The sequence below is a fragment of the Alexandromys fortis genome, unplaced genomic scaffold, assembly GCF_014885135.2.
Source record: "Alexandromys fortis isolate MF-2015 unplaced genomic scaffold, M_Fortis_MF-2015_v1.1 scaffold_38, whole genome shotgun sequence".
NCBI classification, from domain to species: domain Eukaryota; kingdom Metazoa; phylum Chordata; class Mammalia; order Rodentia; family Cricetidae; genus Alexandromys; species Alexandromys fortis.
In genome coordinates this window covers 11,244,808-11,264,198 of record NW_026067916.1, presented here as the reverse complement: position 1 = coordinate 11,264,198, position 19,391 = coordinate 11,244,808, and the positions used below count along the sequence as shown (strand labels likewise).

Sequence of the window (19,391 nt, the reverse complement as noted above, 5' to 3'; positions counted from 1 at the left end):
ATCTTCTAAGCCCTGTCCACTTCCACTCCATGTTTTTTTGTCTTATAAGTTTTTCTTTGAATGCTGATAATATATCTTAAAGATTCTTCTGAAAATTCAGGTTTCTTGGAACTCTTTTTGAATTTAAACCTGTTATGTATACTTCCCCTACTGCTTTTGTGTAGCTATGGAAAGTAAAATTGCTATACGCTATCCCTATGTCTGTTTATTAGGGTGTGCATATATGGGTGTGTGCACTTGCTCGACATGACCATATTGGAGCTTGGGCAAACTAGTGGAACTGGCTCTCTCCTTTCTCCACATGCGTCTCGGGGATCAATTCAAGAGGTCAGATTTGGTGGCAAAGCCTTCACCCTGAACCATATCACTAGTTGTATTTATGGTAAGTTTTAATGAGCTACAGGGAAAACAGACTTTAAAGGTTTTTACAGGTTGCCAAGATGGCTCACTGCGTAAAACACTTGACACCAAGACTTATGACCCAAGGCTGATCCTTTAAAAGACCCACATGGTGGGAGGGGAGAACCAACTCCCAATAATTGTCCCTTGACTTCCACATACACCATAGCGTATGCATACCAACACATACATACTCATACAACCTTATTAAATAAGTGTAAGAGGGAAGAACAAAACATTTTTTATCCTGGCATTCTTTTTTTAAAAATATTTATTTTTTATTATGTATACAATAGTCTGTCTGCATGTATGCCTGCAGTCCAGAAGAGGGCACCAGACCTCATTACAGATTGTTATAAGCCACCATGTGGTTGCTGGGAATTGAACTCAGTACCTTTGAAAGAACAGGCAATGCTCTTAGCCACTGAGCCATCTCTCCAGCCCCTATCCTGGCATTCTTAAATACATTCCCTTGAATGCTTTTCTATAAATGAAATCCTCAGTTTACATTTGCATAGAAGTGAGTCAGGGGTCTACTAGGTAATCAGCAGGCCCTGGATGAACATATAATGGAGATCTCAGGTCACAGGGATTAAAGGTCTTACTGTCTCTGTTTCTCATGGACATCTGAAACAGAGAACAGCAATGCTAATGACTTAGAAGGACTTCAGCTGCAGAGTGGATATGTTACCCCACTTTCCTGGCGTCATCATACAGCACCTGCAGGACTCAGCTGGACCATCGCCTCAGGAGAGACCTAGTAGACCCACAAGGTCTTGAGTCTCCTCTGAATGAATGCAAATTCTGATGCTCCAGGTGGGCACACAGCAAGACAGCCCTCTGCATGACGTCATCTCAAATAGGTTAACTGTATGCTCACACACACTAGCAATCTGTTCATTGCTTCCCCAAAGTTCCCATCTTAACATGAGATGTCAACAATTTCCTCTCATTTTAGGCATCCTCATTATGCTATTCACGAACCAGCCTTGCTCTGACTGTGATTTCAAGAGAAGCAGCCACTAAACTCATCTCAGTGGTTGACTACTTGGCTTAACATTAGGTCAAAGCAATCAACTCTGGCCCATTTATTGGAAGTACAGTTGGTCTTGTCTTGCAAGGACCAGTCATTTTGACTATCCTATATGCATGACAAACAGTTATGAGAAATTTGCCGTCAGCATGATTCTGCAGAGATTGTGGTCCTTCCTAGGAAGACACTATCAATACACTGAAACATAGCACAGGCATTTCGTGGTGATGATACTGAAACTATCAACAAGAACACTTCTCACTTGTAGTCACTGCAGCAGGGAAACTTACCAAAGGGCATGTGAGCTACTCTGTATATGAGGGGCTGTGTCTAAACTCAACAAAATATGTCAGTCCTTGGTCAACACTTTCATCACGCAAGTCCACATTCAAATGGGCCATGAAGTAGTTTGAATATCTTCCCAAAGCAAGGAGGTATTTCAAAATAATTTCCTAAGTTAAAAACTGAAACTTTGGCATAAAAACATCCATGTCCCTATGCTTCCCAGTTTCAACAATATTCTGAATGTAGTTTATGCATATATATTTACATATCCATGCATAAATAGGCAGCCATCCTTACTTCCACCAGATGTGCTGATCTAGCACACCTGTAAAACCCAAACCTGAGGAGTTTGGAGAAAGTAAGTTGAGCAAAGCTTTATACTGTGAATCAGAGGTCTACAAAGAACTAGTATACAGAGGAATCCTGTAGCAAGATGTTTAAGAGCTTGGGTGGCTCAACAAATGGAGGTGTTGGTCCAAGATCTGCATTGGCTGGGAAACAGTCACTTGATGGGCAGTTAACACAAGACAGTAGAAGGAAATATTGTTTTTTTTCAGCCTGCTTAGGTCTTCCAAATTCATTTTGCTGTCCTTGGTTGATGGCCCTAAAGCTAGCTACAGAGCTGTAGGAATGACTGCATCAGCAGATAGCAAAACCTATCTCCACTGTTCCAGTTCCTAGCTGAGACTTGGAAGTACTGTAGCATTGCAGAGAGAGGGAGGGAGGGAGTCTCTCTGTGTGTGTCTGTGTCTTCTCTCTTTCTCTTTGTGTGTGTGTCTGAAGAATAAGTGCCCACTCTCTGTGGCCTTCTTATTGCTCATATATGAATGTGTGAGCAACCTATTGCAGTGAGAACAGACATCCATAGTGTTGAATTAGAACGTGGATGTCCACGCTCTCAAGAGAGGCGTGGTCTACCTTTAAAAGGAGATAGAGATATGATTTCCAGACTGAAGCTTGGATGTGAAATGCTCTGGCTCCTCCCTTGCCATGGCTGTTCACCACTCAGTCATTCATCCTTGGCAGGACAGTGGCACAGGTCATTGTGACATTGGGAGGGCTTGGCACTCTGATCTTGAGAACACTTGTGACTGGCATGGTAAGAATGGTGTCCGTGAAAGAGTCTGGAAAACTACAGCCTAGAACGTTAGGAGAGCATAGGATTCACAGTGTGAAAATTACACTTACAGCTGTTGTAATTCTAGGCTTAACACAACACACTACCTATATGCCTGCCTGCCACCTTCTCCCTGCATCCCTCCCTCCCTTCCTCCCTACCTCTTTACTCTCCACCCCTACTTAATTTCCCGTGCATCTGGGTTTGAACCTAGAGCTCATGCGTGTTAGGTGGGTGTTATCACTAAGCTGCATTCTCAGTCCATGCTAATGACTTTGAAAGATCTCAAAGACAAACAGTTTAAAATGAGAAATTCACTATGTTCTAAAATATATAGATGCCTTTTTTAAGAAAAAAAATCAAGAAAGTAGTGACTAATTATTTTGGTAGAATATCTCAACCTTTTATAAGAGACTAAAACTGTATTCAGGACAGGAAACTGACCATCATTTCAGAAACACAGACATTTCAGTTCAACTTAGAGACTAGATGAATTAAAACACTAGGTACCAGGGAATCGTCTATAAAATATCGACCGATCCGAAAATGCCTTTAAATTAAATTTCAAAACCACTAGAAGAGAGCACAATAAATATAAAATTTGACGTGAGAATGAAAATATGGAAGTTATATTAGGGCTTATTAGTATATTTCCTATTTTAAAAATAAAACTATTTCAGGTTATTGACTCTCAATAGCTGATTGGAGTCACTCTGTAGAAAAAAAAACTTATTTTCCTTTATATGAAAACTAAAGAAGCAATTTTTGAAAATCAACTTTTTTTCTGGTAGTACACAAACATGTTTACCTTAAGTTGAAGTTGACTAATAATAGCTTCTTTCTTCTACTCTTTCTATCCTCCAGCATCTCATTTTGTTTTGAATGGGTGATCTCACAGTGCCACGGCTCTCCCGACCCTGCTATCTCTAGACCTAAACCTGCCACAGGTCTTCAGAATAATGAGTGCATGTGGCTAGTTCCCTACGTGGGCTGCAGCTAAGATACCCAGGTACCGCAGGAACAGGTGTGATGTCAACGCACAGATGGAGAAACTGAACACACTCATTGACATCGCGTCCTCTCACTAAGGACCGACTCCGGGATGGGGTGGAGGAAGGAGTTCAGAGACAAAAGGAGAGCGAACAGTTGACACAAATCTGGGTAAAGGATCCACGGCATCCCCAGGCTTTCTCCTTCTGGCATCTGCCAGAACCACAAAAGCTGTGTGTTTCTTTAGTACATTCATGCGGTAGGGTGTCCTTTTGCAATGTAACATTCCTCTTCTTGGCCTTTTCAGACACAGCCGTGACTTCCTTCTGTTGCACTTTGTAGGGGTCCCCAGGAGACCTAGTCAGCTTGCTCAAACGTCGTCACTTCTGCATCACTTCTCAGCCAAGCCCTCCTTCCTCACTCCCAGCTTCCCACTGGGCAGACAACTCAGTATTAAACAGTTATCATATGTCAGGCAATATGTTAAGCTTGCTTATAAATAGTAATCCATATAATCTTCATCCCAAAGACCACAGTATTAGTAAGAGAGCTTCTGGGTTTATATTTGAGACAAGCGAAGCTTTCTTTAGCAATGTGGAGATACAAAAATGGAATCTGCTAAAATATAACACGTTTTCAAATATTTGACAGCTTCAGTACCTTTCTTGCCTGTCCTTGTCTTTGGCCACTTTTGACTAGGGTAGTAGGTACAACTTGAGTATATGACTAAACACGCCTGACTTATCTGAGTACCGTGTCCCAAGCTGCCCTGTTCAGCACACTGCACAGGTACCCTGACCTACAGAGAACAGCGTGACCATCATCTCACCTAAGCAGAACACTGACATAATTAACACCTCAACAATGTACAAGACACTGTTGGTCTGCTTTGTTTTCAGTGTTTACACCAAGCTCACGATGAAGAATTATCTACTATAGATAGAAGAACATTTTCTTCTATTTGAATCTGCTTTTAAGGAGTCTTCCCTCGTGATGACGACAAAATTAAATTTAAAGTCTAACTGCATTTACAATGTCTAAAACAAGAAGCCCTGACAACAACAGACATTGACAGGGCTGCAGCGCAATCAGGACTCCCATCACCGCCTGTGGGAAGGCAACGTTGTACAACCGTGGTGGGAGGCAGGCTGGGAATTTATCACGGTTGTACATGTAATCCAGTCATCATAGTCATAAGTATTTATCCAAGTGAGTTGAAAACTTGTATCTGCATGAACTTTTACGTGGTTTACAACGTATACCTAATTGCTCAACACTGGAAGGAATCCCGAATATACTGTAATAGGAGATTGGACTAAAAAAACCAGTGGTTATATTCAAACGTGAACATTATGCTGAGATAATTGATGTGAGCAACCAAATTATGAGGAGACAAATGAGAAACTCTTGGGTGTTCACTGCTAAGTGGAAGAAACAAACAGAAAAGTTTGTTTCTTAAATAGTGCTCCATACTATATAAGACCCCAACTGTGTGGCATTTTCAAAAAGGTGGGGCCAAGGTGTCAGTAACACAGTCAGTGACTGGAAAAGCAGAGGGATGAGGGAAACACAGGGAGTTAGTTCCTTAAGGCAGTGGACATTGCAATGGATACATGGCTCAGCCAAGTGCTAAAACCCACGGGAGCCAAGTAATACAAAGAGGGCATTCGGAGATAGACTATGGGCTTTTCCTGATATTCTATTAGTATTGATTTTTCAGCTGTAACAAGTTCACCTCAGAAAGTGAGGTGCCAGAGAAAGGGGAGGTGGTGGAGGGCAGGGTGGGATGAAGCAGATGGAAGGCTGGATTTTCTGGTCAGGATTTTTAGCAGACCCAAAGCTGTTGTAAAATACAAAGGCTAAATTGAGAACGGCGCCAGAAATTCTGGAGGGCGAGGCAGGCAGGGAAAGGGCGGAAGGCTAGGGAGGAGAACAGGAAGACTCGCAAATAAATCTAACGAGGCACAAGGGAAAGGAGGGAGAAGAGAGAAAACCCTACATCTACAAAAATAAAAAAATAATAAAAAGTGTATTTTGAAAACAAAACTAGAGTTTCAACTTTTTTTTTTTAACATTAAAGTATTGGTTTGCCATACACTTCGTATTGGGTAACAAGGAAACCTCGATTCTGTCATTTTACCCTTCTAGTAAGAATCATTTCCAGCTGTGAGCTGCTGCATCTCTACTGGAACCTGCCTCTGGCACCCACGCAACTCAACAAAGAGAGCATCCGTCCCTCCCCAACATTTCCATCAGCTTTATGACTACCGTTAATTCCCTTCCCGTCTCGCTTGTCCTGACTGCAATTTCTTACCGACTGTTGCTGCCCTCGCTCCACCGCCTAACAGCTCTGGGTCCTGGCAGTCTTTGCTTGCAGCCACTTTCTTTCTGTGTTCTGTGGTGAGTGCACCTTTGCGACACTCTCAGAAGTGACTGCTTGGTGGTTCCTGCTTGTCTTTTCTTTCAAATGCTGGCAGCAGCTCTGCTCTTGGTGCTTCTAGAAGACAGCCACTGTTTTAAGGAAGAGTAGAGTCTCACCTTCCTACCTGCTTCTGTCGAGCCTGCAATCTGCGGAGGGCTGTGAACCTCTTGAATGACCAGATTTTAACAACACGTATGTCTAGGGCCATCTATGTAATGTGCTCCTTCAGTAAAGCCAAGTATCTAAGTTCCTTCTACATGATATATACTTCCACTCATTTGTTGGACACTGAGATAAGGCAGGAATAATGGTTGATTGTACCTGTAACAAGGTTACTGTGGGGGATGCGCTCCCCCTTTGAGGGGATTTGCTGTTATCCGTGGTGTGGAATACTTGGGGCAGTTCATCTCATTCTAAACTTGAAGGCTTTTTATAAATTTGTGCCACACCCGTCAATTCTATGACACATTCTACTGTTTTAAATGACAATTGGGGTCTAAGAATGCTTTAATCTCTGATAATGTGAAAACCATGACAGCTCTAGGTGTCTTTTGTATTCACTTACCCATTCAAAACACACTGTGCCCACACTGCAAGCTAAGCACAGAGACAGTCATCGCTGAAAGTCAGAGTATTAAGATGCAGTCTCTATTTTCAGGGTTATTGCCAAATAATCAATTTTCAATTGATTATTGAATGCCTACTATGTCCTGGGACAAGATGATTTGTGGAAATGAACTCTAGTGTAATAACTGTATCAGGAGAATAATTGTCAAAATATAGAGGTCTCAGGGGAAGACGTGATGACCTTGACAGAGGCATGGATGGGAACTAGAGAGGTAAATAGTCCAGGAATATTCAAAGTAGATTTTAAAGAGAAGTTCCCAGAGGAGAGGGGAGGAAAGGGTCTGGTAGTGAGTGCATATATCACATCAGTGAGAACAGCAAGAGAGTATGATACACACACACACTCACACGTGCACACACACACACGAGGATATTGTTCAGCCATACCGAATGAAATCATTAAGACCCTGACGAGTATGCAGAACCAAGCAGTATGTGTTCTCACACAGATGCAGAATCTGAAAAAGTTGATACCCAGGAGTTGAGAATAGAGAGGTGGAATCGCAGGCTGGGAAAAGTAGAGAAAAGCGGGTAAAGGAAGGTTGATCTGTGGCTACTGTGTGAGAGATAGGAGCAAGACGTTCTGGGATGCTGTTGCAGAGTTTGGTGACTGCAGAGAACAATAATGTATTGTACATTTCAAAAAGCTGCAAGAAAAGGTTTTGAAAGTTTCAACACAAAGCTATTTGAGGAAGAGATGACAGATGTTTGAGGAAGAGGACCTTATTGAACTGAATTTAAACGTTACACAATGTTTCTTTGTATCAACACTTCACATGTTACTCCATTAGTGTGTATACCGTAATGCTTCAGGTATAAGTCTAAAATTCACTTCAATCTTAAGAAGTACTCTGACATTCACGCTGTTTTCTGAGTGAACGTTAAACATTATGAAGGCAGTGACTTATATTTTCTAATAGGCACTAGCCAAAAGCTACAAGCACATGTATGTAACACACACACATTTACAATCTGCACACCACTGCAAATGTCTTCCCAGAGAGCATCTCTGTAAATTACACTCTTCAGAGCAACTCAGTCGCCTAGAACCACAACGGGAGCCACACCCTTCTCCTGCCTCCTGTCTGAGGATCCCTGGAAGGGCATCTTTAGGCTCTGCTCCAGGTGTTAACAGCAGTCAGGCACTGTAAGCATTTAGAATTAGCTTCCTCCCAGTCCCATGAGCAGGTCCCTGTTTTTTTTTTTATTCTTTTGTACACAATCAAACTGGGTATTTTTTGGAACCCTTGTGGAAATTTCTAGTTTTTAAATTGGCTCCTAGATGCTGGTGCAGATTGAAGATTTGAAACCAGACTCTAGAATGAGTAACTGATTGATTCTTGAGTAAGATAGTTAATCTCTTCAGGTCTGCTTCATTTTCTTTGAATCTGGAATAACACCTACTTAGGGTTACCATGAGAATTATGTTATATGATGTATCTAAAGTTTGTAACAGAGCTGTAGACATATGATATGTTCTTAACAGAATGGGTCCTTTCTTCCATGCTGAAACGAAACCCATACCCTCAGAAGTCTGCTAGGCAAGTGCTCCTCCACTGAACTACTTCTCCAGCCTATCCATATTTCTCTTCCTTCTTTCTCGTCTTCCTTCACCTTCCTACCTTCCTCATCTTCCTCACTTCCTTCTCCTTCTCACCCTTCCCCTCCAACTCTCTCTGTTGCTCCTTCTCCCCCTCTTTTTACAGGAGTTGTAACAACGGCAGGGGAATAAAGACAAATGCTTGCACACACCCTATAAAAAGTCATCAGATAGTAAGCCAATGGTTCCCATCTCACTGAACCCTTAGACAGCTGTTCCAGGTCTGAATCACTGCTTCTGTTGCCACAGGTGAAAGGAGAGTACAATGTAGATTTGCTCGGCTCACACAACCATTCATTTCATGTGAGCACTCAAATCTACCTCTATTTCTAAAGCATAGCACTGTTAAGAGCATACCGATTTGAAAACTAAACATGCTTTCTCACATAAACCCACTAGCTCCTAAAGCCTTACGTAGTATGTCCAAATGCAATTTAGATAATTGTTTGCATTCTTCTGTGTTAAATTTCTAGTCTGCTTATATATATATATATATTTAATAAACTGAGCCAGACATCATGTTTTTGTTGGAATGCTAATGTACTAGTAAATGTTTTAAATAATAATAACAAGCATTCAGGTCCCAAACCAGGAGTTACTCGGTGAACGTATTAATGACGTGACTTTCATGCTGCGGAGATGCCAGGAGGCGCTGAGCAAGGTACCAGCTCTCCACCACCTACTGCAGAAGGAAGGACCTTGGGGAGACCTTTCCACATCACAGGCGGTTTTTGTCAGGCAGCGTGTGCAAGAGTTGGTGCAAAATATGGACTGCTTCATGAGTTTGCATGTCATCTCTGCACAGATGACATGCTAATCTTTTTATCATTGTGGTTTTAGGATGTGCGCTGCCAAATTGAACACTGCATAGTGCTGTTTAATACAGAAAACTCGAGGGAGAAAAACAAAACTACCAATAGCTGCTCTTGACCACGAAGCAGAGGACAGTGTTGCAAACGCCGTTCCTCTTCTGGTTTGTGTGTTTGTGGATATGTGTCTATCTTATCGTTTCATGAGTAACAAGAAAATGGTAAGGAGATTGCCTTCTATTCAGATCACACAAAGCTGTCTTTTCAGACCCCAGGGAACAATCTGCTGTTTGTCACTGTAGCTTTTCCGTTTGTGTGTTTCCTTTGTTTGTTTTGAGAAGTGGAAAAATTACTGCAAGCCAATGTCTTGTTCTTCTTTCCGGTTTGTATGCAGAAGGCGAAGAGTGGGAAAATTTAAGTGTGAGGGCAGTAACTATATCTGTAAGCCAGAAGCTGCTGGCAAGAGGAGGGGCCTTAGTCTGATCAAACAGCGCACAGAGTACTTTTGCACTTTTTAATCAGAGAAATAATAATGAATGCATTTCTATATTTCAGCAAACAGAAATTGATTTTCCATAGTGTCAATTTGCCATGCTTTAAAAATTTATGCCTAATTGATAACTAAGACTCTTTCAATGTGGCAAGACATTTTTGAACTTGATAAATACAGAATATTTCATTAGGTACGGCAGTAGCTCACAGCAGGGTAAACCAAGACAGGAGAACTCTGCCTCGTCCTTGCTACCTAGACATACTTTGCAGAGGCAGAGTAGCGTCTGCAAGACTACAGCTCATCTTATTCTTCAGTGCCATCTACCAGGGTCTTAAAACCAAGCTCGATAAAAATAAAAATAAACGAATTATAAATATAACTGCCAGATATTTTATACTCTTTAAGAACCAGGGTGTTATCAACTACTTCATCCTTACACGGTTTGGAAACTACACAGATATGGTACAAGTTCTATGAATTTAACCCTTCTCCACTTCCCTGCCAAGGTGCCTGGTGAGAAGCCAAGATAAGATTTTGTTAGTTAAGTGTTCACCGAGTGCGCCGTAAAACTTTAATGAAGACTTTATTTTCACTCGCATATTTTCTCTTTCTCCAGTGTTTTTGGTCTTGCTACACGCAATTATTTTGAAGCTAGTATTTCAGCGAATAGGCAAAGATCTTGAGACATTGCAGTGATGTGAAATTCCTCAAGCCATTTAGCCTGACCTTTAGGTTTTGAAAAGGTGAATATTTTACATTTCTGTATACTGACAAGATAAATGTACATCTAAACCAAGTGAACGTTAGAACAGCCTCAGCCGTTGAGGCAGATGCAGAAATAATGACCGGGGAGAGATTTCACAAATTCCGAGTTTCTTTTCACTCTTGGCATCTGACTTCACCAGACTTCTCTAATGCTCCCCAAAGAGACAATATAAAATAACCATTTTATATCCAAGCTCTGTGCACTCTACCAGCTACTTTGATACCACATAATTATGCTTTTTTTTTAAATGGATTGTATCAAAGCTTTTAGAAGACAATCTAGCCATTTGACGTTTGGTTAGGTAGCTGTAAGATTTGCTAGTGTTTTTTAGGAAAACGTCTGTATGTAAATTAACAGAGCAAGGCTATCCATGTGAATAACATATTTATTTTGAAACCTCCCTTTAAGATTCAAATCCAGCTTGCTTCTCCCTGGACACTACACCAGGAGACCTGGCCCCTGATCCCTGGATAGATGCTCCCCCCACTCACCACAGGGCAGGGTGAACCAATCCTGAGGGCATGCATGTAGGGGAGCTGGTTCCACAGACTTGCCTGAGGTAGTTGGCCTGAAGGGCCAGGTCTGACCAGCTTGGCTACTATCTAGGCGTACAGCCAGGCCTCGGATGACCCACCCTAGCATCTACTCCATATAGGACCTCCTGGAGCTGGTGAAGGGATTGGTCCTGTGTAACAATACCTGCAAGATCTCAAAGACCCGTGGTAAGACCGTGGTAGTCACAGGATAACCCGTAGGAGTTCCCATGAGGACCCAGAGATGATGGTGTACCAGAAACCAGAGGCCTTGCACTAGACCAGTGATTCACTGCAACAGACATTTGCCGGCAAAACTGATGGGGCAAAGAGATAAGGCACACTGAAGCCTTCATTGCTACCAGGACCAACAAAGAGGTGTTAGAGAAGCCAAAAAGAAGGAACAAAGAGATTTTTCTATTGTAATTTTTGTTTTGTTTTCTTTTTCCTTTTTCTTTTGTTCACTTGCTTGCTAACTTTGATTTGTTTCCTATGGGGGCCACAGTAGGGATGAGGATGGGGGGGGACCAGGAGGTAAATGCAACTGGGGTCCATGATGTGAAACTCCAAAGAACCAATAAAGAATATATATATTCTTTATATACATACATATGTATGTATTCAAATATATATACACATATATGTATTCAAATATATATGCACACATAATGTATTCAATATATATGCACACATATATGTATTCAATATATACACACATATGTGAATAGTTATACACATATATATGTATTCAATAGATATATACACACATATGTGAATACACACACACATATGTATTTAAATCCTGGACTGAAGACAGCTTTGTGGTTAAGAGCACATATTGCTCTTAGAGGGACCTGAGTTAAATTCCCAGCACCCACATCAGGTGGCTCAGAACACTTGTATCTATGGCTCCAGGGCGACCTCAGCAAAGGTCCCAAAAGGTAGATCCTGAAATGTCAGCAAACATCCATCACTTCTTAACATGAGGACTGCCATCAACAAGAATGCCTGGACCATGCTCTGCAGTGTCAGCATGTGACCCACAAAAATAAGTAGTGCTCTGGTCTGCACTTGGCATTCCATCTGCAGAGCCAAGGCAATTCCCGTGAAACCAGAAGCCTGTGGCGGTGAAGAGGAAGCCCACTTGCCCCACCAACAGCTCCAGAGTACCACACTTTAAAGGTGAGAATACCCTGATGATATGGGATTCCCCTCTGTATGCTGGGAAAACTATTGGTTAATAAAGAAACTGCCTTGGCCTGATAGGGCAGAACAGAGGTAGGTGGGAAAAACTAAACTGAATGCTGGGAGAAAGGAGGTGGAGTGAAGGAGAAGCCATGAAGCCCCGTGGGAGACAGATGCCAGAACTTTACCTGGTAAACCACAGCCACATGGTGATACACAGATTAATGGAGATGGGTTAAATTACCATGTCAAAGTTAGCCAATAAGAAGCTAGAGCTAATGGGCCAAGCAGTGATTTAATTAATACAGTTACTGTCTGATTATTTCAGGTCTGAGCTGCTAGGCGGCTAGGACACAAACAAGCAGCCTCCTTCCAGCACACTGACTTTTTCAACCAAACACACACACACACACACACACACACGCACACACACGTACACACACACAGAGAGAGAGAGAGTGAGAGTGAGATAAATAAATAAACAAACAAACAAATAAATAAGTAAGGAAGGAAGGAAAAAAGGAAGGAAGAAATAAACAAAGAAAGAAAACAAGAAAGAAAGAAAGAAAGAAAGAAAGGGAATTGGATACTAAGCATTGTATAAAGTATTGTGTGTGTGTGTTTTCTCAAGATTTACAAGGATTAATTTTTCACTTTGCTTTAAGTTTTTCTTATGTCTTAACTCACTTTTTCTTGATGAGGGAAGACAACCATATTTTTCTGACAGAACCTATCACTAAAAATTAAGTTGCTGTCAGGGCTAGGGAACTTCCTTGGTAGGTAAGCATGCAGTACAAGTCAGAAGACCTGAATCCAGTTCCCAGAAGCCACATTTAAAAAGCCAGACATAGTGGCTTGTATCTGTAATCCCAGAGCCCCTACCATGAGAGGGGGGTAGATATGGGAGGGCAGGGTGTGTGTGCTTGAGGGACAGTGAGCCTGGAACATGCAGATAGTAGAGCAAGACAGACCTGTCTAAGCAAATGGGGAAGAAGGAACTGACTCCCAAATATATCCTGGGACTTTCATCCTCACACTTCAGCAAAAGCTCCTGTTCTCTTTCTGTCTCTGTCTGTCTGTCTGTCTGTCTGTCTGTCTCTCCCTTTCTCTCATGTACACAGAAAGACAATACCCTAGGGAGCAGAAGATTGACAGGACTTTGAAATCAAAAGGCAGGATAAAATCAGGAATTCTTTCTGATTTTAAATGGAAAATATAATACCATTTGAAATCACTCTGTATTCTCTGGATCTAGGACCTTGGGAATGGCACTTCAAAGTTTGACATTAGAGAAGGAAAAAAAAATTAAAATCCTCAAGGAATTTTAAGAGTGAAACGAGGTGCCATGGCCACATGGACTGCCATGGGTCTACTATCGTCGTGTCCCGGTTTTAATACGCAGAGTAAGTCTCTGACCAGCGTTTGACTTAGGAGAGGAAAATTAATGGGCACGTTTTGACAAAAATGTCCCCTAAACTACAACCTAAAAGCCTTTACTGATTTTCATATTAAATGAACGTTTAATATTTTCTTCCCAGGCAGGCTTAAAGGTGTAAAACCGCAGCCCGCAGGCATGTTCAAGGCCACAGCAGGCAGAGACAAGGGGGACAGCCTCCTGCCCTCTCAAACGAGCATGGTCCCTGAGAATGTTGTCTTTGATGTGGCCGTGGTAGAATTTCAAAGAAACGTGAATGGATAGTATTCAATCATGATGTGGGAGTGATTTCTTATTAATAAAGAAACTGCCTAGGCCCCTTGATAGGCCCACCCTTAGGTGGGTGGAGAAAACAGAAGAGAATTCTGGGAAAAAGAAGCTGAGTCGAGGAGTCGCCATGATTCTCCCGCTCCAGACAGACGCAGGTTAAGATCCTCCCTGGTAAGCCAGCTCATGGGCTACATAGAATATTCGAAATGGGTTAGAACAATATGTAAGAGCTAGCCAATAAGAAGCTGGAACAAGCCGGGCCAGGCAGTGTTTGAAAGAATACAGTTTCCGTGTAATTATTTCGGGGCATAAGCTAGCCATGCGGGCGGCCGGGTGCCGGGGACGCAGCCCTGCCGCTCCTACTTCAACACAATCAGCCCACGAAATGATGCTGGCCTGCAGCTTTCTATAAGGTTGGTGGAGCTGAGGGTCATGTGGGTCTCAATCTGAAGGCAGAGTCTCTGAACAGCAGGCCACTCCATGGCTGTGTCTAGAGTGGAAGGCAGCCATCAAAAAGGATGGCTCCTGCTGTAATCTGCCCAGCAGACTTGGTGCCCATGGCTCACCTTGAGAGAGGAGAGGTTGTTTCTAAAGAGATAAGCTGAGGAGCTGGGAGTATATCTCAGTGGAGTCTACCACAAACACAAGGACCTGAGATCTGAGACCCCACACCCACATAAAAGTTGGGCGTGGTGGTGTATGTCTAGAATTCTGGCTCCAAGGGATTGTAAGATAGTGGATCCTAGGAACTTACTGGTCAACCAGCTTGGCTAAATCAGTTCAGGTTCAAGGAGAGACTCTTTGTCAAAAAATACAGAGAGGTAATAGAGATAGATATCCAGCACTGAACTCTGGCTTTTAACATATAGGGCGAGAACCCACACATTTGTATACACGAGAATACATAAACACACACCTCCAACACAGAGAGAGACACATTGGGACCCCTGGTGGCTTGTAGATAAGAAAGCTGCCTGAAAGTAGTTGAGGAAACAGGGAGGCCTTTGCAACTGTCCCGTGTCTGCGGAGAGCTGTTTTTTTTTTTTTTTCAGAAGAGACAAACACAGGTAAAATCTCTAGTTGAGAGAGTGAGTGGGCTTAAGGTTTCACAGCTGAAAGACAGCAGTATTTAAGGAAGCGGAAGTGAAATGTAAACCAGAGAGTAACAGTGGCAAAGGGCTTTGTTCACCACTTTCTATTCAGAGACTCTGAGGCACAGTAGCTTCTGTGCAGACGTGAAAATATGTGTCAGTGGTGCACAGCCGATTAAACACGTGGGAGTGAGCGCTATTATGCAAGATCCCGGCATCTGAGGGGGAAGAGAAAGAAGCAATGTGTTCTGGGAAACTCCCTCCACCAAACAGAGCTGGTGTGAGGTTGAGAAAGTGATAGGCCTGGGAGAGCAAAAGTAAACAGAGTTTTCATTCGGGGAACGGAGGAGAATAAGGATCAGTACTATTGTTCATGTCTACTCCACATACTAAGTAGTTCCTCAGTAAGCGCTTTATCCCTTGCATGTATCAAGAGTCCTAGAATTGAAGAAGAACCGAGCAAACATTTGCTCGCGATAATAGGATCGAGGAAGTCAGACAGGAACTGACTGCGGACAAGATGAGCCAGAATGAGTTAACCTATCTGTGTTTGGTTTATGTGCAGAGCGGCAAAGAAGATCGCATGCACAGAGTGCTTCCCACCGTTTCTGACATACCAGAGATGCTCAAGAAATGCTAACTAACATGATTGCCACCTCTTGGGGTGAGGGTGTGGCAGAAATGCTTTGTGTTGCCAGGACTACCAACACAGCTCCCTTGAAATCCTCTCACTTGTGCGTCAGCCCTCTTTGATTTTGCTTATGCCCCCTGCACGCCATGGATTCTTTTATGCCAGATATACTAATGTCTTCTTTTTTTTTTTTCCCCAAAATTCAGTGGGTATCTGTCAGACATTAGGCAGAGAGAGAAAGAAATGGGGAGGGAGACATTGGAACACGTATCCCTACATGGGATGTCTTCATCAAATCCCTTTCCTCAGAGCTCAGGGAACCCTGCAGGAGAAATAAATAAATAAATAAATAAATAAATAAATAAATAAGGAAGAAGGAATGGAGGACACTGGGAGATCCAAGCCTTCTGAATCGACTGAGCAAGGCACATGCGAACTCATAGAGTTTGCAAGAGCAAGTACAGGGCTTACATGGGTCTGCTAGTAATTTTATGGGATTCCTGCGTGTGTGAACAAGTGGGTTTCTGATTCTTGTGCCCTCTCTTGAGACTCTTTTCCTTTTGTTGGTTTGCATTTTCCAATATCAGTGCTGTGGGTTTTGTTTTATCTTTTTTTTTTTTCCGAGACAGGGTTTCTCTGTGGCTTTGGAGCCTGTCCTGGAACTAGCTCTGTAGACCAGGCTGGTCTCGAACTCAAAGAGATCTGCCTGCCTCTGCCTCCCCAGTGCTGGGATTAAAGGCGTGCGCCACCATCGCTGTTTTATCTTATTGTATTTTATTTTGTTGTGCTTGGTTGTTATCTCTTAGCTTGTTCTTTTCTTTTTTTTTAAATATTTATTTATTTATTATGTATACAATATTCTGTGTGTATGACTACAGGCCAGAAGAGGGCACCAGATCCCATTACAGATGGTTGTGAGCCACCATGTGGTTGCTGGGAATTGAACTCAGGACCTTTGGAAGAGCAGGCAATGCTCTTAACCTCTGAGCCATCTCTCCAGCCCCAGCTTGTTCTTTTCTAATGGGAGACAGACATAGAGTGAATCTGGACAGAAGGAGAGATGAAGAGGAACTGGGAGTCATAAAGAGAAAAAATGCAATCAGAATATATTATATGAAAAAATAATCTCTTTTTTCAAGACAGGGTTTCTGTAGCTTTGGAGCCTCTTCTGGAATTATACTAGGCTGGCTTCAAGCTCACAGAGATCTGCCAGCCTCTGCCTCCCAAGTGCTGGGATTAGAAGTGTGTGCCACCACTGCCTGGCTAAAATAAACTATTTTTAATAAAAAAGGGAAAATTCACTGGGTAATTTTGAGTTCATATCTATCCTCCTTCTGAACTAACATTAGTCAGTTGCTACTTTTGGGAACCCCATCTCTCTCTGGCTTTGTGTCTACCCCCCTGTTCACATCTCTCCCAAGTCTGGAGCCATGTCTAGGTCCCTACAACTTATGGGATGTGAAAATCTTGGGAACATGAGCAAATAGGATTCTAAAATGCTCTTAAAACTGTCTTTTCATCAGGACCAAAACCATACCATATTTCTTTATAGACCACTTTTGATTTATTTACTTTTTACAGTGGTGGGGCTTGAGTGGATGCTTTATCAAATGTTCTACCATGTGAGCTATGTCTATAGCTGTAGACAGAAGTTTCTATCCCACCTGGTCTTGCAGCTGTTCAGTCCCAAAGAAATACATAGCGGTTTATATTAATTATAAACTGTTTGACTTATTAGCTCAGTTTTATTACTAACTAGCTCTTACAACTTAAATTAAGCCATAATTTATAGATATTTAGCCACGTGGCTTGGTCCCTTTTCTTAGTAAAGCAGCCTCATCTTGCTTCCTCTGCATCTGACTTGTGACTGACTCTCTGCTTTTCCTCTTCCCAGAATTCTCCTAGTCTGGTCACTCCACCTATACATTTTGGCTGGGTACTGACCAATCAATGTTTTATTAAACTAGTACAAGTGACAAATCTTTATAGTGTACAAGAGCATTATCCCACAGCCTATGGGAATTGAGTGAGTACTTATCAAATGTTCTATCAATAAGCTATGTCAATAGCTCCACAAAAGATTTTAGAAAAACACTCCATATGTTAATCTTAACATTGAAAGTAGAGTCTATTTTTACATTATAGATCAAATGTATTTGTTGTAAAATGAAATAAACGAACTGTTTCAGAAGTAATATATTAAAATGGAAGAATGTCCTTAAGCAGGTGATGCTTTTCTTGAGTTTATTTTTGAGTGACCATACTTCCCAAGGCAGCTGTAAGGATTTCTTGCTGATGAGGTGGAGACAGTCTGTGAAGTTTGACCCTGTTATTGTGATCAAGCTTCAGGAATAACTTTTGGAAATGGTTTGGAAAGTTCATAACACATATATTTTAAGTTTTATGCTATGGTCACTATCCCTCATATTATTGTTTCAGAAATCTAACTGGAAAGATGAGTTATTGTGCGTTTTCAAAATAGTAGTTAACCTGGAGAATATAACAAATTTTACAAGCAAAAAGGTCCTCCTCCTCCCAGGAGATCCACGAGTCCCGCTAGGCCTCGCCTCTCTGTCTAACCTTTTTGTCTACGGTTTGTAGCTTGGTTATCATTTACTTAATGACTAATATCCACCTATTAGAGAATACATACGATATTTGTCTTTCTGGGTTTAGGTTACCCCACTCAGGATTTTTTTTTCGAGTTCCACCCATTTGCCTGCAGAGTAATCCTCCACTGTGTAAATGTAGCACATTGTCTTTATACAATCTTCTGTTGAGGAACTTCTAGGCTATTTCCAGTTTCTGATTATTATAGGTTTTGTGGGTGGACTGGGGGGGCAGGTGGCAATGGGAGTACATAGTGGGGAAATGGGATAAAGGAAGAGATGGCTGGAATTTGGGGGCATCTGGGGAGCAAGGTGAAAACCTAGTGCGGTAGAAACTTTCTGGAATGTGTGGGGGTAATGGAGGTTATGGAGGCTGGAATGGTCATTTCTTGTAGCCAGGCAAGGCTTCCAGTGGTGGGACTAGGCTTTTTTTTTTTGGTTGAATTGTTGATGGAGGGGTCCCATGGAGATCACTAAACAACTCAGGCTGATGTTTAGACAGAAGGTTGCTCTCCACAAACAAACAGCATAACCCCAATATCTACCCAGCTCATTGAACAGAGAGAAGTAGACCTTGTGACTGCATGGAGCCTTCATCTCTATGTTCTGTGGGCTCTGCAGGCCGCTGAAAGAGATACATGGTCACCAGTCCAGTCACAAAACGTGGATCTACAATCTGCCATGCCTGCGAGAGATGCTGGGGCCATGGTGGATCAGTACACGTGGGAGTGACCAATCATGGCTTGATTTAACTGGAGGCCCGCTCCACAAGAGGGAACCCATGCCCAGCACTGCTTGGATGGTCAGGAACCCAGAGACCTATGGTAGAACTGAATATGACTGGTCTTAAAAACAAACAAACAAATAAACCCAATGAAATGGTTCTTAATGATCTACGCTCATAATTTGGTGCCTTGTCCAATTGTCACCAGCAGGGCTTTCTCTGGCAGCAGATGGGAGCAGAGGCCCACAGACAGATATATGGAGAGTCTAAATTGGTGGTCTCTATTGGGCCTCTGTCCTTGGAGCTCAGAGCTAGGAGTTCGGGGAATGACACAGAAGAGCAAAGACTGTAGGAGTCAGAGGTCATGGAGGA

General features: G+C 42.3%; 1 protein-coding gene and 1 non-coding gene across 4 annotated transcripts in view; both read right to left on the bottom strand.

Moving 5' to 3' along the window:
• The window catches only part of Magi2 (membrane associated guanylate kinase, WW and PDZ domain containing 2), a 1,234,898-nt gene that overhangs the window by 366,664 nt on the left and 848,843 nt on the right, over positions 1-19,391 (bottom strand). The window lies entirely within an intron of this gene.
• LOC126500182 (U6 spliceosomal RNA) lies at positions 9,234-9,337 on the bottom strand. The gene has a single exon (XR_007591267.1). It is a non-coding gene; the product is annotated as a U6 spliceosomal RNA (small nuclear RNA).